This window comes from Equus przewalskii, chromosome 2, assembly GCF_037783145.1.
Source record: "Equus przewalskii isolate Varuska chromosome 2, EquPr2, whole genome shotgun sequence".
Classification (NCBI taxonomy): Eukaryota; Metazoa; Chordata; class Mammalia; order Perissodactyla; family Equidae; genus Equus; species Equus przewalskii.
Window position 1 is genome coordinate 60,740,486 of NC_091832.1, and position 16,517 is coordinate 60,757,002.

At 33.6% G+C, this 16,517-nt stretch overlaps 1 long non-coding RNA gene across 6 annotated transcripts in view; it reads right to left on the bottom strand.

Moving 5' to 3' along the window:
- The window catches only part of LOC103562547 (uncharacterized), a 97,269-nt gene that overhangs the window by 48,349 nt on the left and 32,403 nt on the right, over nucleotides 1-16,517 (bottom strand). The gene's annotated exons all lie outside the window — the stretch shown is intronic.

Below are 16,517 nucleotides of genomic sequence, written 5' to 3' on the forward strand. Positions count from 1 at the left end.
TAGACTATATATTTAACTAATAATTTAAGAAAATAATAATGAAATTATATAGAAAGGTGCAGACATATTCTTCTATCATATTCATCTGCAGTTTTCAAAAAGTATTTATTCAAATTATGATAAACATGTATTGATGTCATTTCAGTACCATTGGAAATCCAATGTATGAGAGAACTTTTAAAATACTGGAAGAGATATGTAAGGTATATTTATACATTTTGTTTTCAGCATACACAATATGTTCTTGTGCCTTCTTATCATTCATGGTGCATAATCCACAAAATTATTTATTTATACCTTTAATTTTTATGATAGATTTTGTGGTTTATGATTACATTTCTTTCAAGATTTTAGAATTGAGATAACTTGGATGGCTGATTTTTAATATGATAATTAAAAGAAAAATCATTTAAATAAAAGTAAAATTCTGCACCAGTGAAAAAAATACTCAAACATATAAAATGGAACTACAGCAGGATGTGAAAGAGGCAGTAAACATTTTGAAAGGTCTACAGTCTTTTCCAAAATATACCCACAGGTTTCTAAAGCTCTGGAGATATTTAGTATAAATTATTTAAAGCTAGCTTCTTTATTTCCTTCCCTGTTTTCAATGTTGAAACATATCTTCTGCTGCTTGATTTATTTCATGGAATATGGATTTAGAACAAGATATTTCCAAAACCATAAAGATTTTCTATTATTAATAAATAATCCACATGAGTTAGGAAGCAGAGGTTTAAAATTCAAATGGATTTCAGGCAGCAACTTGTGTTATAAACCCTTTTTGTATTAAAAAAAAATCTCCCATAATAATAGGAGATATGATGCCTCAGCATTTTAGTTGTGAAGGAGATGATAAAACTACTGAGTATGCATAGAAATTTCTTATTTGGTTGCAATATGGCAGGAATTGATAGCACAAATAATCACATGTGGAATAGTACTGTAAAATTAGACGATAGTTGAAAGATATTTTACAATAGCTAAACACTAGTATTAAAAATAAGCAATGTCATAGTTTACTAACTTCATTTTAGGTCTACATCATGTCAAAATAACTAATCATATTGTATAATTAAAAATAAAAAAGTGATCTGGCAAAAAAGAATTTAATATTAATTAAATCATACACATATGCTTTAGGAGCAGAGGGTATATAGTTTGTGATGAAATAAAAGGTTAAACAGCAATATTTATAAGATAGAAATAAAACTATACTAAAGGTCTTATTTTTGTCTCATTTCTAGTTCTAAAGCTACCTATAGTTGTTTTTACTACAGCAAATCTTAGAAGATTTCCTTTTTAGTTCCTAAATATGTTATTCATACTTACTAACCACGTGTTGTTATTGGGAGCATCCACTTAGGTAATAAATTTGAAATTATTAGAAAAATAATTGTCTGTAATGAACAAAGCGGTGTTTAAAAATCAACGGAAATTTAAAATGTTGCAGTTTGTCACTCCTGATATTAACAAATTAAATATATAAAATAAATTGGGTTTCAGGAAGATAAAATAGCCCCAAATACATTTTACAATTACGAAAATGTTGTGGCCACGTGGGACATTGTTTCACCACTTTCTTATTGCTTTAAATAGAAACTTGAAGGGCAGTTGCTGAGGACCAGGGCTTGGCTTGCTGCTAAGAATTTGAATATGTGCGCTGAAATGTCATTGGTGACTGTGCCTTCCAAAGAGGGTGTTTTCAGGTCTGACATAAGATAGTTAGATTAAAAAGTGTATTTCAAAATTTCTATAATGTAGAATTTGTGGGAGGGCTGTGAAAATGAGGTGGCAAACCTTAACCAATAAGGGGAAATAGCTCATTTCTGGATTAATTGCAACTGTCTAAAGGAGCATGTGACCTGACCTCTCATGTCAACTAATGTGAAGTAAGAATAAGAGATTTCTTTATTTCCTTAAAAAGTAGTGTGTTGTGTCTGCTTGAATAGGAATAGAAAGTTCAAAAGGCTAGTTCAAAAACAGTTCAAAAAGACATTTTTATATTTTCCCAAGATCGCATTTATAAATTATAAATTAATAATTTAGTCAAATACAATAGGAAAAAAGCCCACTAAATGTGTAAAGCCTAAATACTAAGACAAAATCAAAGTGAATATTGATATTTGAAAAATTTTAAAGGCTAGAAGGAGAAGTACTCTGCATACTTTGAATTAACTGGCTTACTGTAAAGCTAGAATAATGAAAAAAAATCATACCATGAACTATCGAACAATTACGGAAGAAGTGTTTATAGATAAGAAGAAAATTAATTACAAGAAAGAGGGTCTTCCACATTAATGGTCATTAGGCCCAGATATATGTCCCCATTTCTGTGAGATGTAACAAAAAAAGGAGCATTTTCAAAAAAAATTTTGTCACCTGTATAAGAAATTCTTATAATTTATAATTTAAATTAATATTGACTTGGGTCTCCTGGCAGATTAAAAAAAAAACAATGTGAGAAGTATAATTTTTACTTACCAGATAATGAATTTGTGACAGAAAAGTTGAAAAAAATTCACTCTTTAACAACAGAAAAGCAAAACAAAATACTTCAGTAAGGAACAGAAAATAAATTTCACATAACATTATTTTAAGAAAAAGAAAATGGGCCATGGTAGTTATTATCTTTAAAAAAAATAGTTTCTTATTACTTTTGCTAAACTCTGATTGCTGTTGCTCTTCCCCAATGAACATCTATTTAAAAATAATCTAGCAGCTCTGAATGATTCTAATGTTCAAAAAAATCATATTTAAACAAACATCAATCAAAATGAAAAGCTATCCATTCTAAGAAAGATAAAATCTTTCTGCTACATAAAAGTAGTGAAATTTAAAATGCTAACAAATAGTTGAATTAGCGTATTCTGTTACAGGCATAAATCAATTGAGGTAGTGTCTTCCTAAATGACCTGGACTCCTTACATCGCCAATGTGTGTTCAAAGGATTGAACAGAGCATTACCTTTGCTACACCAAGGCTTAAGGGCATTCACCTTAAGGGTAATACTACAGTAAAAAGTAATTTTAAAGAAGTATTGAGGTATCTGGCGATTTTAGATTATACAGGTGACCAACAATTGTTAGGAGGCTTTGAGCCAATCAAGAGAAAAGGAGCAAGAAAAGCCTTATCCTATTTGTTTTTCTTTCTTGCTTGTTAAATCAGGAATGGTTCAGGACAGTTCCGTGAACTGTAGTAAGGAAAGAGCTGCATCTCAAGAAGAGGTTTCGATGGTCTCTGTCTAATTCGTAGAGGTTATCTCAGCATCTTCTTCTGTGTGTATACAGCTCCTATGTAATCCAGTACTCGGAGCTAATATCTTTGTTGGTATAGTCTTCTTTGATAGCCAGAAGGACTATTTTACCTTAACCTATGAAGATAAGTTTCATTAGTTGTTTTTTTATTTCCTCCCCAAATCACTTTTAAATCTATAGTTGGTTAATCATCTAACTTAACATCATCAGCTTTCATTATTTCAAGTTCAGTGAAATTAAAATTATTGGAAATAAACATTTGTAAAACCTTCCAATATATCTTGACAGATGCATGGAGAAGTGCTTCTCCTCTTTTAAAAATCTTATCTATTTATTGAAACTTGTAACATCCAAATAATTTTAAGATCAGCTTGTTTTGATCCACTACATTTATACATTCATTTGTTGTTAATTGCCATCTTTAAAATAATGAGGTTTTACATCTATGAAGGTGATCCAGCTCCTTATTTATTCAGGGTTCATTTATCAAATAGAGTTGTCTAATTTTCTATAAAGAAGATCCTGGTGATAGTAGATTGATACCAAGTACTTCCTTGGTTTATTTCTATTTTCATTGGGTTGTATTGCATTTTGTATTTGATTATTAATGGTTAAAAAGAATTTCTATTGCTTTTTCACTAAATATAGTAACCTTAAGGTATTCTTTTACTAGTCTTATTGTTTTCTAAAACTACTAGGATATTTTATTTAGCCAAGTAATGACAGTTTCTTTTCCATCATCTTCAAAGTACTTATTTTTAGTTCTTGTCTAGTATCTCTGCCTAGAATCTTTGTTCTTATGTTAAGAACATCAATAATGTGCATCCTTTTATTTATCATTCGAATGGCATAATGTCATTTTCTAAATGTAAACTTTAGTATATTAGCCCAGATTTTTGATAGAAACCTATTATTGGATTAAAGAAATTTCTATCCATTCTTCATTTTATAGGTGTTTTTTATCATGGATAAAGACAGAATTTTACAATTTGATTGCCTTCATCTATTGAGTGGATCATATGTTTTTTCTTTCTTAATGTGCTAACTAGATGAATTAGATTGATAGATTTTTTTTCTAATTCTAAACTATTCTTGCGCTCCTTGGATAAACTCTACTTGGTCATGGTATGTTATTACCATAGGCAGTTGGAAGCATTTGCTATTAATTCTTTCACCATTTAGTTCATATTTGATATTGGTTTATAATATTTTTTGTACTTGTCCTTTTTGTATATTAAATTTACATTAATCTTTTAAGATGAGTTGGTAAAATGCCTTAATTTTTATTTTCTCTGGAACTTCATAGAAATTAAGGATTACGTTTTTCTTAAAAGTTGGCAAAAATCATATGTGAAAAAACACCTAGAGTTTGGGTATAAAAGAGTAGAAGATTAATCGCATGCTCAACTTTTGGATAACTATTTGTGTATTATTTAATGGTCATTGCTTTTCTATGCATTCTGTAGTTGGTTTAGGTATTTACACTTCCATTGGGATTTTCCATTTGGTTAAATTTTAAATAAAAACCAGAATGTTGACCATAATATTGTCTTATCATTTTTCACTCTATTTATAGGTATGTCCTCTTAACAGATCTGTATATATTTTCTTTGTGCTATCGTTTATTCTTAAAAAGATTTTTTATAATTATTATTTCTTAAATTGTTTTCAAAGAATTTTCTATTTTATGCACAATTTATATCTGTGCTATTATTTTTCATATATTTCTGAGTTTTCTATTATTCTTTCTTTTCTACTTCTTGCACCCTTTCCTCGCTGATTTTTAGGATTTAATGATTTTAATAAATGTTTAAACGCTTTTTATGTTTTATATTGCTTTATTTCCTAATCTGTGACTGATAATTGCCTCCTCCTCTTTTCCTCTTAATGAAAGGGAGTAATTACCTCCTGTGATAATCCTGTTTCTGTCTCCTATGATATATGTTGGGTGTTTTGAAGGTATTTAACCTGTCTTCTTAGTTCACAGGTGCCTGGTTTATAAACAGCTCTAGAAAAGAACAGCTGCAGAGATTCATCCCCTTCTGGAGAGCATTTAGATAATGAGATTCTGTACATAGAACTTTTCTGTACTTCTGTGTAGAACTTGTCTGTACTTGTAATTTCTGCTGTAATTTGATGAGATTTTTGTGAGAGTCAGGATGTGTTTTGTACATGAAATAAGCATAAATTATTTTGTCCACCAAACTAAATCTTGAAGATTGCTTGCAATGATTGCATAAACATTTCTCTGATCTGTCACGTATCTATAGAATGCAACTTTGCCCTCCTTCCATCAAGAGGTGGAGTCTATTTCCTGTCTTTCTGAGTCTGGGAGGACCCTGTAATTTACTTTGAACAACAGAATATGACAAGAGTAAACTAGTGTGACTTCCCAGACCAGGCCTCAAGAGAAATTGTGGCTTCTGTTTTTACCACTGTGCAGCCTGAGACCTCCTTGCTGTCTGTGTTTAGACTACAGTAAGATGAGAAGCCAAGTGGTAAAGAATTGAGGTTTTCTAGCCAACAGCCAGCAAAAGTGACAAACACATGGGTAAGGCTATGTTGGACTTTCCAGTTTAACCAACACTCCATCTAAACGGAGCAACATGAGTGAGGCCAGGCAATCCAAACCACAGGATCAAAAGATAATAACAAATCGTTTTTGTTGTAAGCTACTAAATTGGAGGATGGTTTGTTATGAAGCAATAGATAGCTGAAACATTAGTCATATCCCTACCTCTTACAAAATTTTTCTTCAGTCTTCATTACTAATGGTATAAAGTCAAATTCCTTGTTGTACCCACAACACATATGCTTTATAACTTATCACATATGCTGCTTTTTCTTGGAGTTCTTGTTCTGCCTTCTTTATGACTTTTGCTCCACCTGTTATTACCAAAGTCATCCAGCTCACTTGAGATCTCTGGTGATTCTATTGTGGGAACTTCTTTGAGTTACTCAGATGGAATTAGTTTAAACCAGTAGGGCCTAGAATAATTTAATGTTGACAATAATTAGATAATGATGCATATTTAGTTTTCCATATCTAAAGGCTCAGTGGCTTCAGCCTATAATTTCCCCATAGTTTGAAATGAGATTTAGATTTTAGAGTAGAGTGAGAAAAACACCTGGAAGTGGACCATCCAAGGGAATTTCCAGGTAAATTTCCATGGTGGAATGACTTCTCAAGAAACTACATCTTTTGAGAGCAATCTGTGCTGAGTAAACTCAGGGAAACAAAATATCACTTCCCAAACCTCTCAAAGACAAAATATGATGATTTATTAATTGTCAATATTAAATTTAAATGTCAAGTGGATTTGGATATAATTGACATTGTATGTTAACTCTCTAACTGTAGGAAAGTACATGGGAAGCCAAATTGTAATAGACATTTTCTTTGTGAGTGCAAAATCTAAAAAGTGGTAGTTAAGCCAAAAGAAATCAGCTGGATGATTCCAATGCTTATTGCAACTATCTTCACTCACCAAAAGACCATATGTACAAGTAGATTGACCTCTTTGGCAAAATTATTAAAGTGCCTCTTTTTTGGATAGTGCAGGATGTATATTACCATCATTCTCTTCACTGAGTCAGGTTTTACTAATTTTCATAACGGTCATCATCCTGTTATTGATATGTTATTTTTCTTATATATATATATGTTATTTTCTTATATATTGAGCAAGAAGTTTAGCTAAACTTCTTATACTTATCCAGGCTTTTTATACTAATTTTATCTAGAAAATCTGTTTATGAAAGTTAGCACGGGACTGGGGAAACCAGGAATCCTATACTTGCATCTAAGGGCTTCCTGCTTTGACTTCTGAAATTTCTTTACATGTGTTTTATTTGTCATTAAAAGAACATCCATCCTTTAGTGTTACTGCTGGCATTTTTCTATCAGTTTCATCACTATGCTCATGGTGGGTAACACACAGGATGTTTTGACTAGGCATTGGCTAAGATTTCTTACCAACGCTAAAGGAAAATTACAGATCCCCCAACAGTTAACAAGTTGAGATAAATTTGGTTTCTGCTACCATTTTGAGGACTGGAATGACAAATTTTCAAATTGCAGTTTTAGCAGAGAGTGAGATGCAGCTGAGATAGATGGTAATTTTAATTATTCATTCTCTCAACAAATATTTTTGAGTGGTTACTATGTACCAGAAAATCTTATGCATGCCAGCAGTACATATGTGAGCAAAAGAGATCTTTATCCTAATGTCTCTTGCCATTCTAGTGAATGTTCTCTATGTTTTTGCATATTTCTATCATTCTGAAAACGTGGCTAATCCCTGAATGAATACTTAATAATGTAACACTGTGTTAGAGCAAGATATACAGTATCACAGCTGTGTGATTGAAGTATAAAATCTGATTTACTTAAAAAAAACTTAGCTCTTCAAGAAAATTAAAATCTTAGAGATTAGCATTTTATTTTTAGATAAAACCACTGCTGCATACATATGACATGAAATAGGATCAAATAATTTCAATTTTTAAAGAAATGTTAGTGAAAATTTTGGACTAAAATGTATTTTAAATGCATTGTCTCACTTTATAGTGTATAGTCTTTTGAAAGTGGCTATTCGAAAGCATATAAAACCATAATTGGGGATACATGTCCACTTTTTAGAGTTAATATAGTTTTCAGAACGACATAGGTGGAAAGAACATATTTCACCAATAGGTATCAATAAATCAAAAAATACAAAGAAACAGTCATTTTCATGACTCCTATGTAGGAAAAAATAATTCTATGTGCTTATGAACTTAGCCCTCCACCTATACTTACACTGTTTGTGATATCACTCAGTCTTATGGCTTTGCATTTCTTCTACCTCACGATGATATCTAAATTTATGTCTCTAAACATACTTTTCCCCTGAACTCCAAAATTCAAATTCTGATCTTTTCCCTAAAATCTGTTCAACCCATAGCTTAATCCAGGTCAGTCTGATGGGAACTTCATCCTTCAACATGCTTAGGTAAAATCTTGGAGTCATACATGATCCACTGCTTTCTCACATATTCCACACCTAACGATTCAGGAAATCTGTTGGTTCTGCCTTCAAAATATATGCGAAATCTAACCACTTTTCACTACTTTCACTGCTGTCAACTTGGACTGAGTCATTATCCTCTCTCATTTTTGTTAGTATTAACAGCCTCCAAATTGGTTGCTATGATTCTTCCCTTATACCTTACAGGATGCACCTTTAGAAATGTAAACTCTCCGCTCTTCTACTGAAAACATGCAGTTGCTCCTCTTTTCACTCAAAAGTAGAAGTGAGTCTTTATGATGGTCTCCACTCCTCCCCATCTTCCTTTCCTCTCTTTCTCTTCTACTACTCTCCCCCTCACTCCTTCATGCTAGTCACACTATATTTTCCTCAACTTCCGGCTCTCACCATAGGACATTTACACTTGCCAGGTACTCTTTCTATCACCTTCTCAATGAGTTCTGCTCAGATCACCCTGCTTGAAATTGCAACTGCTCCCATCCCCTGTAAAGTCTTATCTAAATTTTCTGCTCTAACTTTTTGTAAATAATTTGTCACCATCTAATATCCTATTTGAAATACTCATTCCTTAGGTCTATTGTTTAATAAAGCATAATTAATGTAAGCTTCATGAGAACATGTTTTTTTGTCTGTTTTATGACCAGATTAGTCACTGGTACATAGAAAGCACTCAATAAATATATTTTAAATCATTGAGTAAACTCTTGTATTTTTCACTAAGTCTTATTGCATGGTTAGCAGAAAGGAAACAGGATCTTATTTGATGAATTACTAAATGTAGTGAAATTTCACTAGACAGAATATAAGAGTTTTAAACAATTACTTCTTCTGTGGTCTTACCATACTACCACTAACTCTTCATTTAGTTTGATTTACTGTAAAGTATGATGATAAAGAAATTAAATACAGATGTCTTTTTTACTGACTCCTGTCAGTGGGAGTACGGAAACCGGGAAAAAAACATATATACCTGGCTTAAATGGAAGGAAGCATAGAGAATTTTGGGAATAATATTAACTAAGGTCTCTTGGTAAAGAACAGGCATTATAAGGGGAGGATATATTCAGATAGACAAGCCTTAAATCAAAGTTCTTAAACTTTGGATCTCTTTAGAGTCAAAGATTGAGCTACAAAGGTTCTCCAAACTCTTTGTGATCTGCACAAAATCTCACATGAATTGATACTGCTTATTTTTCCTTGAGTAGAGGGCTCATTTCACCAAAACTCTTACATAGGTTCTGTAACAACAATATGGTTAGAAGAATTGTAGTCAAGTCTAGAGATGAACAATATACATCTTCCACTCTAGTATTTTAAAGGGATGCAGGAAAAATGGTAATATATACAATTATTCCTTTAGCTAGACACTGGTTGATCAACTTTAGACTGTGAATCATGGGAACAGTTTATTTATTAACACAAAATGAACATATAAAAACTTGTATCTATATACCAATAATGAAATCACCCCACCTAGTACTATATCTTTCCAAATTTCATGTTTTATCTCAATACTCACGCCTCTCTTTAAATACTATGCTATCTTTGGACGTGGTTATAAATAAACCAATTAACATGATCCACTAACTAAGTTCTAAGTTCAACACTAACATGGTTACTTTTTTTCATGTTTTACACATTTCTTTCCAGATAGATACCAATAAATACAATAAATATGAATAAATTCTTCTACATCGCATTCTTCACTGGGACATATGTATATACCAAATGTAAAGCACTATGGCATCACTTATTCAATTTAAAAGATAATCTATGTCTCTTGGAAGGTGAATGCATACAATTGCTCCTCACCTACTACAAGATAAAACTCAGATTCCTAAACAGAAGTATTTTCCCCATCAATCTTGTCAGCCTATCTCCCGTAGATATCTCAAAAAAAAAACAAAAAACAAATGAAGCTTTTGTTTTAATTGTACATGTTTATTTGCCAGCCCTACCCCACCATGAAAATTTGTGCCTTCAAACCTTGTTTCATAACACAGAAGAAGTTCTTTCTATATACAAAACATCCCCCAGAAATTCTACTAGAGTGTGAATCCAGCACTCCGGATGTTCCCAGAACACGGCATAATGTAAAGAAGGCAGTCCTGCTAAATGTGGTCTGAAGAACAGTACAGGATTGCAAACCACTTGTTATCAATTTTCAGTGAGAAAAGTACAGCAACAGAAAGCAATCTTGGAAATTTGTTTAATAACTTGACAGAAAAATTTTATATGTTTTAAATAGAATAATAAAAATAAATTGGACTTATATTTTTATATAATTAAAAATTTTTAATTTTTCCAGTAATTTATTTTTATTGCAGTTTACAAAAGTATTGGTCCACAATGGATCTGTGTTCCTTCTCCACACATATTTTGAAAAGCTCTGGTATAAAGGACCTGGGTTTTGTAGAATGATAACTATAACTCCAAGCTCTGACATATATTATCTATCTCTCTCAGAACACTTCAGTTTTCCAAATCTCAGTTTCCATATATACAAAGTGAGGATAATCAAACCTAACATGTAGGGCTGTTCAAAATATCAGCAGTATTGGTAATTGGGTACCAACCACAGAATAAAAAATGAATTTTATTAAATAATGTGTTTTTCCTCATATCTTGTGATGGCTGAAACAAGGTATTTTATTTTATTTTTTCATGTTTTTGTTTCTTGTTTAACTTAGTCATAAACTGCATATATATCCACAGCACCTGGGGGAGAGCTTTGTACATACCCAGATGCTCACTAAATATGTATTTGATTTGTTGACATTGTTACAGAATTGCAGTGTTTTCAGGCAGAAAAGTCAACATAGTGTTATATAAAAGCCATAAGTGTATTTCGGTTCACATTAATGTTGATCCTTTATTCCCCAAAGGTAGAGGCATAATATATGTTCCAAAAGAGTGGTCGACTTGTCTGTATTGTTGATACAATAGTCCCAGCCTAGAACAGTGGATGACATTGTTCGTATGTTTTGAAAAAGTACTTGTTAAATGAATCAAAAATAATTTGAATAACTCTTTAAACAATTGTGCTAGTTTTCCAACATTCCAAACCCACTATAAAAATCTGGTATTTTCGAGGTGACGTCAGCAATATGGTAGAGTGAGCTCACCTGGGACTCTCTCCCCTCCAAACTGCAACCAAAAGCACCAACTGCTTTCCAACCAGAAAAAAAAATCCTAATAACAGAAATTGTCAGAGACCCACAGCAGCCAAACAATGGAGGGTGGAGAGGCTGGAGCTGTCCTCAGAGCAGCTGGAAGGGGTAAGAGAGATCTTCGCTGCCTCCCATAGAGACTAGGATCACTGCCGTGGGTGAGGAAAGGAACAGGGGAGGGGCCGCGCATCCAAGCATCATCCAGGACTCCCACAGATCTGTGCAGCAGAAACCATCTAACAGGGGAAAGCTTTTGAGTGGGGGGACCACATCAAGCCAGGGCCCCAGAAAACCAGAGAGCGAGAGCTGATCCGAATCCAGGTCAGCACACAAGAGAAAGTGCCCCCCCCCAACCTGCACTGCATGCCGCCATCGTGGCTGAAGGTGGAGGGCTCAGAACGTGCTGCTCTCTATCCCCATCTAGTGGTGACAGGCTCTAACTGCAACTGAATAATAGCATTATGCACAAAAACCGCTCCTCTACCTTTCAGTAATTTATAAAAGCTCCAGACCAAAAGGAAAATAATAAAAACACAGAAGTATGTCCTGAGGACTTGGAAACAGGTAAACTAAGTGACAATGAATTCAGAGTAGCTATCATCAAAAAACTCAATGAAGTAAAGGGAAATATAGAGAAACAAGTCAACGAGTTCTGGAATTACTTCACAAAAGAGATGGAAACTATAAAGAAGAATCAATCAGAAATACTAGAGATGAAAAATACAACAGATCAGATAAAACAGAATAGGGACTCTTTGAATGCCCATGTAGACACCATAGAGGAGCAAATTAGTATAATCGAAGATAGACAAGCTGCATGGCCCAGACAGAGGAAGAAAGAGAACTAAGAATTAAAAAAACTGAAGAAAATCTGTGAGAATTATCTGACTCAATGAGAAAATGAGACTGAAGAATTATCGGAATTCCTGAGGGTGTGGAAAAGAAAAAATGGAGCAGAAAGTGTGCTTAAAGAAATAATAGAAGAGAACTTCCCAAATATAGGGATTGAGAGAGAAATGTGTGTGGAGAAAGCTTTCAGATCTAGATTTGTCAATGTAAAAAGACCTACTGCAAGGCACATAGTAATAAAAATGGCAAAAATGAATGACAAAGAAAGAATACTCAGGGCAGCAAGGCAGAAGAAAATAAGCTACAAAGGAACCCCTATCAGACTTTCAGTGGATTTCTCTACAGAAACCTCACAAGTTAGGAGAGATTGGAATGACATATTCAAAGCTTTAAAGGATAAAAATCTTCAGCCAAGAATACTCTATCCAGCAAGAATATCCTTCAGATATGAGGGAGAAATTAAATCTTTTTCAGACAAACAAAAGCTAAGGGGCTTTGTAGCCACAAGACTGCCACTACAAGAAATCCTCAAGAAGGCTCTCATACCTGAAAAAAGAAAAAAAGGGAGAAAGGGGTCACAAAACACAGAGTAGAGAGACAAATAGATAGAATCAGAATAGGATAGCAAATATTCAACTATAGCATTAGGATAAAGAGAAGAAAATCATCAAAGAAAGACAATCTTATCACTCTAACCACAAACTCACAATACAAGTTGGAATAAGAGATGAAAATAATAATTTAGGAGGGGAGCAGGAAAGGGACTGAATCAGTCTAGGCTAAGGAAGTAAGAGACCACCAGAAAATGGACTGTTATACACGAAATTCTGAACACAAACTTCAGGATAGCCACTAAACTAAAAAACAGAACAGAGACACAAAACATAAATAAGGAAAAGTCTAAGAAACCCAGCAGAAGAAAATGCAGAAGTCAATGGGTAGGCTAAAACACACAGGATGAGAAACAAAGGAAATGCAGGAAAACCAGAAAACAAGCGACAGAATGACAGCATTAAGCCCTCATGCATCAATAATCACCCTCAATGTAAACAATTGAACACTCCAATAAAAACACACAGAGGTGCAAAATGGATTAAAGAACAAGAGCCAACAATTTGTTGCCTCCAGGAAACACACCTCAGCTCCAAGGACAAACACAGGCTCAGAGCGAAGGGGTGGAATACAATACTCCAAGCTAATAGGAAACAAAAGAAAGCAGGTGTCACAATACTTATATCAGACAAAACAGATTTCAAAATAAGGCAGGTAAAGAGAGACATAGAGGGCCAAAATATAATGATCAAAGGGACACTTCGTCAAGAAGAAACAACACTTATAAATATCTATGCACCCAACACAGGAGCACCAAAGTTCATAAAGCAACTATTAACAAACCTAAAAGAAGGTATCAAAAGTAACACAATAATAGTAGGGGACCTCAACACCCCACTCACATCAATGGGCAGATCATCCAGACAGAAAATCAACAAGGAAACAGTGGAGCTAAATGAAAAGCTAAAACAGTTGGACTTAATAGACATATATAGAACAATTCATCCCAAAACAGAATACACATTCTTGTCAAGCACACATGGAACATTCTGAAGGATAGACCATATGTTGGGAAACAAGGCAAGCCTCTACAAATTTAAAAAAATTGAAATAATAACAAGCATCTTCTCTGATCATATTGCTATAAAGCTAGAAATTAATTACAAGAAAAAATCTGAGAAAGGCACAAGGATGTGGAGACTAAATGATATGTTATTGAACAAGCAATGGATCATTGAAGAAATTAAAGAAGAAATCAAAAAATACCTGGAGATAAATGAAAATGATAACATGCCATACCAAGTCTTATGGGATACAGCAAAAGCTGTATTAAGAGGAAAATTCATCACAATACAGACACATCTTAACAAACAAGAAAAACCCCAAATAAGCAATCTTAAACTACACCTAACCAAATTAGAGAAAGAAGAACAAACAAAGCCCAAAGTCAATAGAAGGAGGGAAATAATAAAAATGAGAGCAGAAATAAATGCTATTGAAACAAAAAAGGCAGTAGAAAGGATCAATGAAACAAAGAGCTGGTTCTTTGAGAAGATAAATAAAATTGACAAACCCCTAGCCAGACTTAAAAAGAAACAAAGAGAAAAAGCTCAAATAAACAAAATCAGAAATGAAAGAGGAGAAATAACAGACTCTGCAGAAATACAACAGATTATAATAGAATACTACGAAAAACTACATGCCAACAAAATGGATAACCTAGAGGAAATGGATAAATTCTTGGACTCTCACAATCTCCCAAAACTTAGTCAAGAAGCAGCAGACAATTTGAACAGACCAATCACAAGGAAAGAGATTGAAACAGCAATCAAAAGCATCCCAAAGAATAAAACTCCAGGACCAGATGGCTTTCCTGGGGAATTCTACCAAACTTTCAGAGAGGATTTAATACCTATCCCTTTCAAGCTATTCCAAAAAATTAGGGAGGATGGAACACTTCCTGACACATTCTACGAGGCCAACATCACGCTGATACCAAAGCCTGTGAAAAAGGAGAACTACTGGCCAATATCACTGATGAACATAGATGCAAAAATTCTCAACAAAATTTTGGCAACCCGAATTCAGGAATTCATCAAAAAGATTATACATCATGATCAAGTGGTATTCATACCAGGGACACAGGGAGGGTTCAACATCCACAAGTCAATCAACGTGATACACCACATCAACAAACTGAGGAATAAAAACCATGTGATCATCTCAATAGATGCAGAGAAAGCATTTGACAAGATCAAACAGCCATTTAGGATAAAAACTCTTAACAAAATGGGGATAGACGGAAACTACCTCAACATAATAAAGGCCATATATGACAAACCCATAGCCAACATCATACTCAATGGGCAAAAACTGAGTGCCATCCCCCTGAAAACAGGAACGAGATAATGATGCCCTTTATCATCACTCTTATTTAACATAGTACTGGAGGTTTTGGCCAGACCAATTAGGCAAGAAAAGGAATAAAATGAATCCAAATAGGGAGGGAAAAAGTGAAACTCTCACTGTTTGCAGATGACATGATCTTATATACAGAAAACCCCAAAGAATCCATTGGAAAAATTTTAGAAGTAATCAACAACTACAGCAATGTTGCAGGGTATAAAATCAATTTACATAAATCAGTAGCATTTCTATACTCTAATAACAAACTAACAGAAAAAGAATTCAAGAACACAATACCATTCACAATCGCAACAAAAAGAATAAAATACCTCGGAGTGAATTTAACTAAGGAAGTGCAAGACCTATACAATGAAAATTACAAGGCTTTTCTTAAAGAAATGGAATGACGACATAAAGAGATGGAAAGACATTCCATGTACTTGGATTGGAAGAATAAACATAGCTAAAATGTCCACTCTACCTAAAGCAATCTACAGATTCAATGCCATCCCAATCAGAATCCCAATGAATTCTTTACAGAAATAGAAGAAAGAATCCTAAAATTCATATGGGGCAACAAAAGACCCTGAATTGGTAAGGCAATCCTGAGAAAAAAGAACAAAGCTGGAGGCATCACAATCCCGAATTTTAAAACATACTACAAAGCTACAGTAATCAAAACAGCACGGTCCTGGTACAAAAACAGGTGCACATATCGATGGAACAGAATTGAAAGCCCAGAAATAAAACCACACATCTATGGACAGCTAATCTTTGACAGAAGAGCTGAGGGCATACAATGGAGAAAACAAAGTCTTTTCAACAAATAGTGCTGGAAAACTGGAAAGCCACAAGTAAAAGAATGAAAATTGACCATTCTTTTTCACCATTCACCAAAATAAACTCAAAATGGATCAAAGACCTAAAGGTGAGACCTGAAACCATAAGGCTTCTAGAAGAAAATGTAGGCAGTACACTCTTTGACATCAGTACTAAAAGGACACCATGTCTTCTCAGACAAGGGAAACAATAGAAAGAATAAACAAATGGGACTTAATCAGACTGAAGAGCATCTTCAAGGCAAAGGAAAACAGGATTGAAACAAAAAAACAACCCACTAACTGGGAAAAAACATTTGCAGGTCATAAATCTGACGCAGGGTTATATCCATAATATATAAAGAACTCACACAACTCAACAACAAAAAATCAAACAACTGGATCAAAAATTGGACAGGAGACATGAATAGACAT